The 13,672-nt window shown below is 38.9% G+C and overlaps 1 pseudogene; it reads left to right on the top strand.

Annotated features, from left to right (window-relative positions):
- The first annotated feature begins 13,320 nt into the window (after positions 1–13,320).
- LOC126031526 (uncharacterized) lies at positions 13,321–13,403 on the top strand (annotated as a pseudogene).
- The last annotated feature ends 269 nt before the right edge of the window (positions 13,404–13,672 follow it).

The following is a 13,672-nucleotide window of genomic DNA, read 5'->3' as shown; positions in this document are numbered from 1 at the left end:
GACATTTAAAAAAAAATAAGACATTGAAGACTCATCCCTTGTTTTGCCTCACCTGTAAATTTAATTAGTAAAATACTCAGTCCTCATGAGACTCCAGTGATGAGATTGGATTATATATACAATCTCTCTCTTTCTCTCTCTCTCTCTCTCTGCAAAACTCAAACATAAGTTTCCAGGTATCTTTGTAAAGACAGTACTACACAGATATCACTGTAAAATACCACTTTGCCTTCTAAAGTTTTGCTGAAGAATGTGTTTGTGGTTAGGATAGCACAATTAATGTTTTATGGTTGTGTTTCTTAAAAATCTTCTATTTTCTAGTTTAGATTCTTGTTTGCACACTGGATCATGAGATATTTAATATTTTACCACCTTACATTTCTTTTACACATCTGTTATGCCACCATCACTTTTGTTAAAAATGTTTTTTGTTGTGAAACATTTGTCCAAAATCTAATAAAATTAATATTTCTATTTATCTTTATATGGCTCAGTAATTTTAAAAGAAAAACTTTCTTTTAAATAAAATCTTAATACTTGTTTGACAAATTCGAACCTCATAATGTTTTTGTATTGTGGATTTTTTGCATGTGATAGCATTTACCTGTTCATCCTTGTCCACCATTGTTTTACTGGTCAGCATTTAATTTTCTTTAATGTGTTTGCTTTCTCTTCCCATCATAAGGTTCTCTTGAAAGTAAGGATATTAAAAGTCTTTTAAAAGAGTTTCTTGCAATATTATTTTTGTCAAGTTTGGGAATAATCAAATACAGCTCTTTAAGCGTGAAGAGACTTGAATTTGACCAAGAATATTTGTCATGTGAGAAGACTGTTGAATCCTTGGTCTTTGGTAACCAACAAGATAAAGGACCTTTATCATGATAAAGGAAAATACTTCAATTTTATCCTTTGTCTAAATTGCTAAGTTCCTGTAAGCTTAAATGTCTCTAATTGGTTTTTGAGCTGATCTGATGCTTTAAAAGTATTGATTCTCAAAGTAGTAGTCTTTCTACTGGTCTACTGGGAATTTGTTAGAAATGTTAATTTGAGACCTCTTCCCAGACAGTGAATCAGAGCCTCCAGTGGAAGACCACCTCCGTGTGAGTCTCAGAGCACTGGAATAGATTTATGTATGTATGTAAATATATCTGTGATCCAACGTTAATGATTTATTAATTTAAACTAATGGATAAATTGCATTTGTCTTCTCAGTTTTATAGACTTATAGAATACATAAGGTACTGTCGTTTTGTTGGACATTTAAAACATGACTGTTTACTAGGATTTTAAATTATGTATTTAATGTTTGTTTTTTACATTAAATTGTGGTGTGAATTTTTTATTCACTAGCATTTAGCATAGTCACTATTTGCATTCCTGTTTAGTGGTTGCAATATGTACACATATTAGATTTCTAGAAAAAGAAAAGGGTAGGAGTAGATGAAGATCGGATTGGTTTCTACAAAATTACTTGTAGGAGTACTTTCAATCTTATTAGTTAGAGATTTAATGATTGGGTTTCTGATTTATCAGTAGTATAGACTGACTTTGGTCTTTGGCGCTGTGCTACTTATCCTGCCAGTGTCATTTTTATTATATTAGATCTTAATACAGATCTTGAAGATGGGGTTTCAACAGAACATTCCTAGCCTTTGATGATAATGGCAGTTTATATTATTATATTGGTAATTGTTTTTTGGTTGTTTTTGGACCACACCTGGATATATTTATGGCTTACTTCTGGCTCTATACTCAGGAATTAGTCCTGGTAGTGCTCAAGGGACCATTTGGGAGCCTGGGGATAAAACCTGGGTTGAGTGTACAAAGAACGCTCCATACAAGCAGTAATTATCTCTCCAGCTGCAGGTAATAGTTTTGTACACTTGGCAATTTGAATGTAGCTTTTTACATTTATATATATGTAAAACAGATTTGTTTCAGGTTTTGTATTCCAAACTCAAAATGTGGGCTTATTTTATTTGGGGCAAGGGCAATGCCAGTGGGGGATTACTCCTGGTTCTCTACTCAGTAATTTCTCCTGTTGGTGCACGGGAGACAATATATAAAGTTGGAGATCAAACCTGGATCAGCTGCATGCAAAACAAGTGCCCTACGGCTGTATTCTTACCCCAGCTCTAATTTTTTCTTTTTAAAAAGGAATAATTATGCAAACATTAAAAAATGTTTATTGTAGGATGACACATAGGAAGATGATGTGATTATTACCTGCAAAGTTGGCAGTTTAGAACTGTAGTAAAAATTGAACAGTTGGGGCTGAAGGGTGGCGCTGCGTTTGCTTTGCACGTGGCTGACCTAAGATAGGACAGTGGTTTGATCCCCGGAGTCCCATATGGTCCCCTAAAACAAGTGATTTTTGAGCGCAAAGTCAGTAATCTCTGAGTGTCACTGAGTGTGCCTCCGCCCCCCCCCCCCAAAAAAAAATTGAACTGTTTGACCCTTCTCTTAAAAACACCTTTGGTTGGAAAAAAATTGTGCTATGTTTGATTATATAAATTCTGTTCCAGGTAGTCACATTTACTCAGCTCATGATGTTTTGATGGAAGAATATATACCTTCAAAGAAAACCTGTTAGTGACTTGTCTGTATTTATATTAGTATACTATATAGACTTGTATAGTATTTATAATAACTCATTGATGTGTTTTGTTAGGATTTGGTCAACATCTGATTTCCAAACCAAAAGCCTTGACATTTATTTATTTATTTATTTATTTATTTATTTATTTATTTATTTATTTATTTATTTATTTTTGGGCCACACCCGGCCGTGCTCAGGGGTTACTCTGGCTGTCTGCTCAGAAATAGCTCCTGGCAGGCACGGGGGACCATATGGGACACCGGGATTTGAACCAACCACCTTTGGTCCTGGATCGGCTGTTTGCAAGGCAAACGCCGCTGTGCTATCTCTCCGGGCCCAAGCCTTGACATTTATAAAACCAACATTAGTGAGCTTTTCTAAATAAGCGAAGAAAAATTTATTATTATTTTTTTTTTGTTGTTTTTGTTTTTGTTTTTTGGGCCACACTCAATAGTACTCAGGGATTACTTCTGGTAGGCTAAGGAAACCATATAGGATGCCGGGAATCGAACTAGAGATCCTCCTGGGTTGGCAGCGTGCAAAGTAAACACCCTACTGCTGTGCTATCTCTCCAGCCCATTAAAGTCACCTTTTATGCACTAATTTTCTTTAAAAGGTCAAGATACAAATGATAGAACCTTCCATATTTCCATTGTATGAATGAGAAAATAGGGTCTCAATATTTATGTACTCATCTTTGTATTGGGTATTTGAGAAAAAAAATGGGTCCTGGTACAGTTCACCCTTCTGCCACTTTACAATGCAAAAAGAGAGAGTACATTTAATATTTCCATACATTTAAAAGTATGGAAATAAACTCGGAAATATTGTTGCATATAAAATTTGATTCTTTGTTGAAAAGTATTACTGGGTTATTACAGGAGGAAATGTAGAAATGAACAGTATGATATGTTGCTTTGAATGTTCTTTCCCCAAACTCATAAGACATGCCACATTATTGTTTTATTGCCTCTGTGCTTGATGATTTTATAAATATTATTTGCACAGACACGTATAGGTATCTTTCCCAGAAATCGGCCAAGTAGACTAACAAATCCTGAATTTAATGGCGTTAAACATCTTGGAGTTCATTTTATTTTTACCTTAGAATATTAAACATCTTGGGGCCGGGCGGTGGCGCTAAAGGTAAGGTGCCTGCCTTACCTGCGCTAGCCTAGGACGGACCGCGGTTCGATCCCCCGGCGTCCCATATGGTCCCCCAAGCCAGGAGCAACTTCTGAGCGCATAGCCAGGAGTAACCCCTGAGCGTCACCGGGTGTGGCCCAAAAACCAAAAAAAAAAAAAAGAATATTAAACATCTTGTATTTATGATGGTTCATAGTCTAATGTGTTATATGGAAAATGATTTGCTAGTAAACTACAAAGTGGATCTGGAACAATTTGACAATTTATGAGCACACTATAAAATATAGTAAAAATTAATCATCTTTAATATTTGACATGCTGTAATAAAGCATCTGTCTTTATATATAAACTTATGTATGTGGTAGAAATAAATTTTTCAGTACAGGAGCTGGAGAGAGACCAGGGAGGTAGGACGTTTGCCTTGTATGCAGAAAGATGGTGGTTCGAATCCTGGCATCCCAAATGGTACCCCTAGCCTGCAGGAGCAATTTCTGAGCATAGAGCCAGGAGTAATCTCTGAGTGCTGCCGGGTGTGACCCAAAAACCAAAAAACATTTTTTTTCTTCAGTACATAATTAGTATTGTAGATATGGAAGTCATAAAACTTTATGAGAGCTTATAATTTGAGAAAGGTTAAATTTTTTAGTGAAAGCAAAAATATATCATGTTTTATTTTTACTTTTCCCCCTAATCTAAATTGCTAATTTTAATTTCCTCACACCTGCTAAACAATATTCTTAAATAGGTATTATATATATGGGGTGTGGTTTGGGGCCACCCCAGTGGCATTCGGGTTACTCCTGGCTCTGCGGTCAGAAATTACACCTGGCAGGCTCTGGGACCTTACAGAATAATGGGGCTCAAATCCAGCTCTGCCTAGTGTTAAGCAAATGCCCTTCCAGCCGTGCTATTGCTCTGGCCTCCAAACAGGTAATACTGATAAATATGTTGATTTATCTCCTCCCCAACTCAGTATCCCATTAAGTACATTCTTTGGCAGAGGAACTGACTAGAGAAACAGCCTTACTATCTACCACCTTCCCCAGTCATAGAATAGCATCAATTCTGCATTATTATCCAGCAATCTAATAAGGTAGAGATGTTATTGCCTGAATGGTTGGTGTTGAAGGGAAATTATGTCCTTTGTCATGTATTTTCATTTGGCCTTTTTATATTGTTATTAATCACCCATAAGTTTAAATTTTCTGACCAGGTGATCAGAAAACTAAGTTTATATTAAATTTTCTAAAATGTTTATGTCTATTTCTAGTAGTTGTGGGACAATAGGTTTAGTTTTCTTTGGGGGGGGGGACAAACCCAGCGGTGCTCAAGAGTCACTCCTACCTCTGTACTCAGAAATCCCTCCTGGGAGACTTGGGGGACCATATGGGATGCTAGGGATTGAATCCAGACGGCGTGCAAGGCAACTTTTTTTTTTGAAGTCTCACAGTTCACAAATTTGTAGTATTTGTTGTTGCAAAATAAATTTCGGCACTCAGGTTTATTCATGCTATTTGATATTGAGGCATAAATAAAGAAAACTTTAATAGTGTTACACCTGTTCACAAGTAATACTAGTGAGTATTTACTTATGTCAGCTGATAAACTAGGATCTTCCTGAAAATATTTCTCTAGAAGGGATTTGAAATAAAGTTGCACGTGATATTGATTCCCTGCAACATTTCAATTACTTTTTGAAAAACTTCTAACATGAAATAAATCGCTTTTAGTTTATTTCAATTATAAATATGTTTATACTGCATTAAAATGTTCAAGTTGTATTGTTTATTTGATCAGTAAGTATCAGTCTTGATAACTTGAAAACTTCAGTTGCACTCTGCAAGGTAATTCAGGAATCCATTAAATTTCCTACATTTTGTCCTTTCTCATGATTTCTGTTAACAGTGGCTTTTCCGTAAATGTAGGATGACAGTGGTAGGGCCTTTGCCTTGTATACGGCCCATCTAGGATGGACCTGGTTTGATCCTGGCATCCCATTTGATCCCCTAGCCAGGAGTGATTTCTGAGCGCATAGCCTGCAGGAGTAACTCCTAAGTGTCACTGAGAGTGACCCCCAAACAAACAAAAAATGTAAGTAAAAAAGTCACAAAAGGCCACATTTTTACGAAAGTAAGCCAATCTACATAAAAATCAGATTTAGCATCCTCTTGCAACTGAAAAAACTATAATGGGAGGTGAATGCTTAATGGTTACTCATTTCTTTGGAGAGAAAAAAACTTGTAGAGTAAGACAGTGTTGATGGTATGCTGTGAAAGTACTAGGTACCCGTTCAATTGTATATTTTAAAGAAGTAAATTGTCTTGTATATTTTACCTTAACATAATGGGGGGTTGATGGTTTGCAGTCATTACCAAAGTGAAAAGTAGAATGTGTTCAAGGTTTGTCAAATGCTGAAGTTAACCAGAGTTAATTTACAGCATTTGTAATGGAATTTACGTAAAGTTTTAATGAAATTCACGAATCTCATCACAGAATTAACTGCTAGAAGTAGCAGAAATAAGGTGCAATTCATAATTTTCTTATAAGGGAGTAATCAACTTCTATTGCCAAATGTTCATTTTTTTAAAATCATTTATGTTTTATTATGACTGTGGCAAATCTTAATCACATTTTTAAAGATGTTTTTAAAATCATTTGAAAAAATTTTGTATCAACTTCAGGGTTTTTTATTGTTTTATACTTTGCTTTTATACTTTTTTCTCTTGAGTGCAGATAACAATGAACATGAGACTAAATAAAATTGAACTGATGTACATAAAATTTGTATTCTTTTGTCTGTGGGCTAAGTATTCAGATCTTGGCATTGATGGGTACTTTAAAGACTTCCATTTGGGGGCCGGAGAGATAGCATGGAGGTAAGGCGTTTGCCTTTCATGCAGGAGGTCATTGGTTCGAATCCCGGCGTCCCATATGGTCCCCCGTGCCTGCCAGGAGCAATTTCTGAGCCTGGATCCAGGAATAACCCCTGAGCACTACCGGGTGTGACCCAAAAACTACAAAAAAAAAAAAAAAAAGACTTCCATTTGGGGAAGTTGTGGTCTTCATTCAGCAAGCTTTTATTGAGGGCTCATGACAAGCCCTGTGTAGGCTTGATTCTAGGTGTGCCTTACCCAAATTTACATAGGAGAGTACTAGTTTTTCTTCATGTCCTCACCCTTTCACATTCCCTCCGCCTTTGCTCTTCATACTACTACCATTGTATCTGGATAACAACATCAGATTGTACAGGGATTGAGAAGGAAAGCTTTCAGGCAATGATTCTCTTTCAGTGGAAGTTCTTTAATTCTTTCCAAACTTTGTAGAAAAACTTTTAAAAGTTTTTACTTTTAAAGAACTCTCCTTTAGCATTGTAAAACAATTATAGGCTTGAGGAAATTTAACTACGTTTGGGACCAGAGTGACAGTACAGTGGGGTAAGTGCTTGCCTTGCTCTGCTGACTCAGGTTCGATCACTGGCACCACATATGGTCCCTGGAGTGGTCCTTGAGCACAGACCAGGAGTAAGCCCTGAGCATTGCCAGTGTGGTCCTAGAACAAGCAAGCAAAACTCCAAACTAGGTTTAACTTCATGACTTTAGGGAAGAAGGCATTTATTTGCATGTGACTGCAGTATTTTGAAAATGTTCTAAGGAGCTGACTTTAGAAAAGTGTTGATTCAGATTAATGTTAAATTACTTGGTACTTTGTACATTAGACATCTTATGTCTAAAGTATTATAAATGTGTTTGTCATTTAAGGTAAGTGCAACACCCCAGCTGGAATGACTGACCATAGCTTAATTAAATTAGCTCAATCAGTGAAGCTGCAGACTAAACAAACATTTAGTGAACAGACATTTGCACTACAATAGTTTTGTTTATGTGCTACAACAGACCCCAAATCAAAGAGAATGGAAGGAAGGAAATATAACTATCAAGTTTATTGGGATATTTGTCACTATAGATTTTATTATATGATTTTGATATTTCTATAATCTGAGCTGCTTACCAAATAGCTTTAATGAACATAGATTTTCTTCATAATCACCTTTCTTTCTGCAGGTGCTGGGTATCAAACCCAGGACTTCATATATGCAGAGCAACTGCTCTACATTCCTTGTCTTAGTCATTTCTTTTTTTGTTTGTTTGTTGTTTTTGTTTTGTTGTTGTTGTTTTTGGGTCACACCCAGCGGCTCTCAGGGGCTACTCCTGGCTCTATGCTTAGAAAACGCTCCTGGCGAGCTCCTGCCGCATAGGATTTGGGGAGACCCCATGTGGAAGGCCTTTTCCCTAACTTGGGTGCGCTGGGAGCCTTGATATGCCCCCAGCCTTCCCCTCTTCTGCCCCCGGCCTCCAGGCCTTCTGGGGTGGCAGCCCAGACGGCCAGACAAGGTGGGTGTCGGGGGTCCCTCCTGGATGGGGTCCCAAGCTTTCCCCGCCCTTCCCTCAGCTCTAGGGAGGGAAGGGCACAGGGTGTAGGGCGGGCAGATCCTGGCTTCCGGCTCTCTATCCATCCTCTCTTGAGCTGGAGGCTAGCTCTAGCCACATGGGGTTTGGGGAGACCCCATGTGGAAGGCCTCCCTAACTTGGGTGCGCTGGGAGCCTTGATAGGCCCCCAGCCTTCCCCTCTTCTGCCCCCGACCTCCAGGCCTTCTGGGGTGGCAGCCCAGGCGGCCAGAAATGGTGGGTCTTAACTTGGGGTGTGCTGACATTTGGTCGGTTGTGCTAAGTTTGTCACTGGCAATTTCTGACTAGTCCACATATGAAAAACCGCGCGGGGGGCACTGCATGTATTAAGAGTATCCCTTATCTTTATGTTTGTTTTGTGTATCTAGAATATCCATTTTGTATTCTGCCCTTTCCCACACCCTACAAAGCTCATTTTTACTCCTTAACTCTCTCACCCCCCCCAAACATCACTAATCCACATTTCTCTTTGTAACTTTAGTACTGCACAATCCTAATCACAGACCAAAGCCGTGCATTGTGTGTGACAACCCCAAACTGTTTCAAAAGACAAACTGGACACGTATTTCTTTAGAATATTTTGTGTTTTTTCTCTGACAGCTATAAGTCTTACTAAATATTCTCGTATATAGTGACGATTCTAACCACTTTTTATCTTCTCTTTATGAGCTGTTCAACCAGGAACATTAAATCCCAGTTTAATGCTTATGATTGAACCATGTCATGGGGATTGTTGGACTTGTTCTTATGGTCCCCATATGCGCCAATAACGCCATGTGACGTTGCTCCTTTTTTGCATAGGCACATTAAAATGGGAAAATACTATACATACAAATAAGATCCTATCTAATAGAGATTGGAACACACAAATCTTGTAGTGCAAAGGGACCTTACACCCTGAACATTGACATAACAACCTGGAACAGGCCTCAGAAGAAAGGGCATTTTCCATTCACCCCTGAACCAGGGAAGCCATCCACGAAACATCCAGGTTTGTCTATAACATCACCTGGAAGCAATTCTCTACCACAGAAGACCCTAACACTGAGAAGACTTAACAACAACAACAACAACTACCTGCTTACAGGACAGGGTACTTTGCATTGCCCTTTAATGGTGAGGTGAAACAAGAGGACGCTCCACATCCTGACTTCAATGTAGGAAATGCAGATTCCAGGATATTTAACACAGAAACATGATACCAATAACAGAGACTGTGAAAAATAAAAGTGTGTTGGCACTACAGACAATGTCTTGGATTGGACAAACTAGTTTGCCTGGAGCCTAGAGTTGGTCTGATGCCAGGAAACTTCAGGGGTTGGGTCTCTTTGTATTTAGGCCAAGGTGATTCCTTTCCATTCCCCTCATATTTTGGTGGGCCTATGCAAACAACAATTGCCACTCTAACACTGTTTGTACTGTGCTCCTTTGACTCTAATCCTTAAAAAAAAAACACTTAAAATTTGAGGTTAACTTAAGCTAATATGCATGTACATGGAAATGTAAAAAATACTATGCCTCTAATATTTAAGGAGTTACATAAGTTTTATGGCTTTAGATTGCCTTGTGTGCTGTTAAGAAATATTATAATGTGTTACAATCTGGGGACTTGAGGGACAAAGTAATTGTACATGGATTCTGTTTTATTTATCTTAATGTTCTTTGGCTGAAAGTTCAAAGTTAAGATATCAGCAAGGGGACTTCTTCTGAGAATTATGTTACAGGTGATTGTCCTTCCACTGTAACTTTACCTTGTCCTCTTTCTTTGCATCTTTGTTCTCATAATTAAAAAAAGAAAGAAAGAAAGAAAGAAAGAACGAAGAAAGAAAGAAAGAAAGAAAGAAAGAAAGAAAGAAAGAAAGAAAGAAAGAAAGAAAGAAAGAAAGAAAGAAAGAAAGAAAGAAAGAAAGAGAAAAAAGAAAACGCTCCTGGCAGGCTCAGGGGACCACAGGTGATGCCAGGATTCGAATCACGGTCCTTCTGCATGCAAGGCAAATGCCCCACCTCCATGCTATCTCTGCCCCCCTAGTCATTTCTTTTATTCATCGCAGGGTCCATTTCTTCTTTACCATTACCGAAATAATACATTTCCCCCATGTTTCTTTTGCCTTATCCAACTTTGTCTAATTCCAGATCATTGGTGAGGATTCAACTCAGGTATTTTATTTCCCTAGGCTATCCAAATCAATGAGTCACCATCATTTATATCCCTATTTGTGTGTGTGTGTGTGTGTGTGTGTGTGTGTGTATGTGTGTGTGTGTGTGTATATGTTGGGGTTACTCCCAGCAGAGCTTTGCTTATTCTTGGCTTTGTTGGGTACCTTCTAATAGTGCTTAGGTTGCCATATGCAGTTTTGGGGAATCAAACGGGTGGGCTACATGCAAGGCAAGTGCCTGAATTAATCTGTACTATATCTCCAGGTCCTGTATCCCCATTTTTGAAAATTGTTTTGTTTTGGTATTCAGTATTTTTTGCTGATATCTCTACATACTGACGCCTCTAGGCAGTAACTACGTCTTGGTTTTGAATTGCTGTGCCTACTACACCCATGAGACATACATGAATATACATTGAATGAGTCATGAAAAATGATCAGATAAATTTTTTTATCAGATAAATTTAATGCAGTTTTATTTAGCTTTTGCCACATAACATACACCCCTCCCCCAAACTGTATAGCTTGAAAAGCTTCATTAATGATGATTTATGTGGTTGAGCTATTCTTGTGTGACCTGGTTTGGCAGTTCATTCTGGTTGGCTCTCACATTTGTTGTCAGCCGATGGCCAAAGGCTAACGGATCTAAGAACTACCTTACTCAGTTGCCTAGTGGTTGGCTGGGTGATGGGGTGATTAGACCAGTCATCTCTCCTCATCTGTTAGAGTAGCTCAGACTTAGTGGTGTGAAATTGCAAGAAGAAGGGCCCGGAGAGATAGCATGGAGGTAAGGTGTTTGCCTTTCATGCAGGAGGTCATCAGTTCGAATCCCGGTGTCCCATATGGTCCCCCGTGCCTGCCAGGAGAATTTCTGAGCATGGAGCCAGGAATAACCCCTGAGCGCTGTCGGGTGTGACCCAAAAACCACAAAAAAAAAAAAAGAAATTGCAAGAAGAAGAGCAAGAGGTTAGTCCTTCATGTGTGCAATCTTTTCCTAAAACAGTGCTTATCACAATTATCAATGTCCCATTTTGCAAAGTTGTAGCACAGCTAATCCCAGATTCAAGGATTGGTGAAATAGTCTCTACCTTTTGATGGAAGGAGCAACAAAGTCATGTTGAAAACGAGTGCGCATACGTGAACGAGGAGATTTGTGTCTATTGAATTCTGCCACTAATGCCCAGAAGAATCCTCCAATTAGACCATATCTTTTCCCATTTTAAGATTAGGGGTCATCCCCATGGGCACTCACATTCTTTTGGCCTTGCATTCAGAAACTCTGGAAGGCTTGGGGACCATATGGGATGCCAGGAATTGAATGTGAGTCAGCTGTGTATAAGGCAAATGCCCTATCCTCTGTGTTCTTCATCTGGCCCCATTTTAAGATTTTTTGAAAAATCTTTAAAAAAGCACTGAACATGAAAAATGTTCATCATTAGGAATTATACAGCTGTCAGGAGCAATGAAGTCATGAAATTTTCCAATACATGGATGAACATAGAATCTATTATGATGAGTGAAAGAAGTCAGAGGGAAAGAGATACAGAATAATCTCACTTATCTATGGGTTTTAAGAAATACAGGGGCTGGAGAGATAGCATGGAGGTAAGGCGTTTGCCTTTCATGCAAGAGGTCATCGGTTCGAATCCCAGCGTCCCATATGGTCCCCCGTGCCTGCCAGGAGCAATTTCTGAGCATGGAGCCAGGAGTAACCCCTGAGCACTGCCGGGAGTGACCCAAAAAAACCAAAAAAAAAAAAAAAAAAAAAAAAAAAAGAAATACAAGAATGTTACCATCCGCATAAGGAAGCATGCACCAGGCGTGGCTTTTGCCTTCCTGGTGCAGTGCCTAATTTTCCTCTTAAGAATTATCTGCCAAAAGGCCCGTTCAGAGAAGTCAATTATTGACTCTTTGCGTGGATTATTGGCTATAATTTTTTTTTTTTTTTTTGGTTTTTGGTGACGTTCAGGGGTTACTCCTGACTGTGTGCTCATAAGTCCTTCCTGGCTTGGGGGACCATATGGGACGCCGGGGGATCGAACCGCAGTCCGTCCAAGGCTAGCGCAGGCAAGGTAGGCACCTTACCTCTAGCGCCACCGCCCGGCCCCAATTGGCTATAATTCTGACACGGCTGTGACATTAAATTTTCTCTTTACTTTTATTTGATTTTTGTCTCCTACTACAGAAATTCAGCTTTAGCTTTTCTACACTCACAGAGGAATTTCAGTACCAAAGCAAGCTGCTAGAAGTTCCCTGCTGGCTTAGTATATTTGCAACTCAAAGCTCACCAGCTACCTCTCTTTCTATCAGGCTTTTACTCCAGAAGGCCAAGTCAAAACATAGCATCTTCAAGACAATGGTCTACTCTCCCTGCTTGCAAAGAGGCTTGGCCAGTGTAGAATTAGACTATTTCACTAGATATAATTATTGTATCCCTTTCTTTAGTGTTATTCTCTATTACCAGATCATAGGAAGTGGGTCTTAGCCCCTAGCTAGAGTACAATTTCCCTCAGGTTAAGAATATTTGTTATCAGGAGTAAACCAGGATTCCTACTATCCTTTAATTTACATCAGTAATGACACGTAGGGCCAGGAACTTCTTTGATATGTAAGAATTCAGTCTTCCTTTTATCCTCTAACTTCTAACTGAAACCTATTCTATTCTAAGGTTACAAACCACCTAAAGCTATGTGTATTTGTTCTAACATCAAACAATGTACATTACATTCCTTTCATGTTATGACTGCCTCTTTTTCCCTTTATATACTCCCTTTCCTGAAGATTAAATTTGTCACACTCCTGCCAGAGATGTGTTGACCCCACACATACTGCGTGTGGTATCATTATTTCATATTTCATATCCGTCCGCTTCGTGTTCCCGCTTATTCCCAGTGGGAATTATCTGACCCACTAAGGTTTTGCTTAGGGACGCAAACACATCCGCAGCACAAGAAGCTTTGCGCAGTGGCAGTATCATAGCCAATGAGGTTTATCTGAGGTGCGATTGTTGCTAATTGAAAAAAAAAAGAAAAAAAAAAAGAAATACAAGACATTATTGTTATAATCGCCAATCGCCAGAGAGGGCCAGAAGGACCAACTCATGATATGAAGTGTACCACAAAGAGTAGTGAGTACAGTTAGAGAAGTAACTACACTAACAACTACCATGACAATGTTAATGAATGAGAGAAGTAGAATGCTTGTCTCGAATACAGGCAGAGGGTGGGAGAGGAGGGAGATGGGAGGCACTGCGGATGGCAATGTTGCATTGGTGAAGGGGGATATTCTGTTTATGACTGAAACCC

The sequence above is a fragment of the Suncus etruscus genome, chromosome 15 (assembly GCF_024139225.1).
Source record: "Suncus etruscus isolate mSunEtr1 chromosome 15, mSunEtr1.pri.cur, whole genome shotgun sequence".
NCBI lineage: Eukaryota > Metazoa > Chordata > Mammalia > Eulipotyphla > Soricidae > Suncus > Suncus etruscus.
The sequence above is the reverse complement of the archived record's forward strand: the minus strand, read 5'-3'. Positions and strand labels throughout refer to the sequence as shown.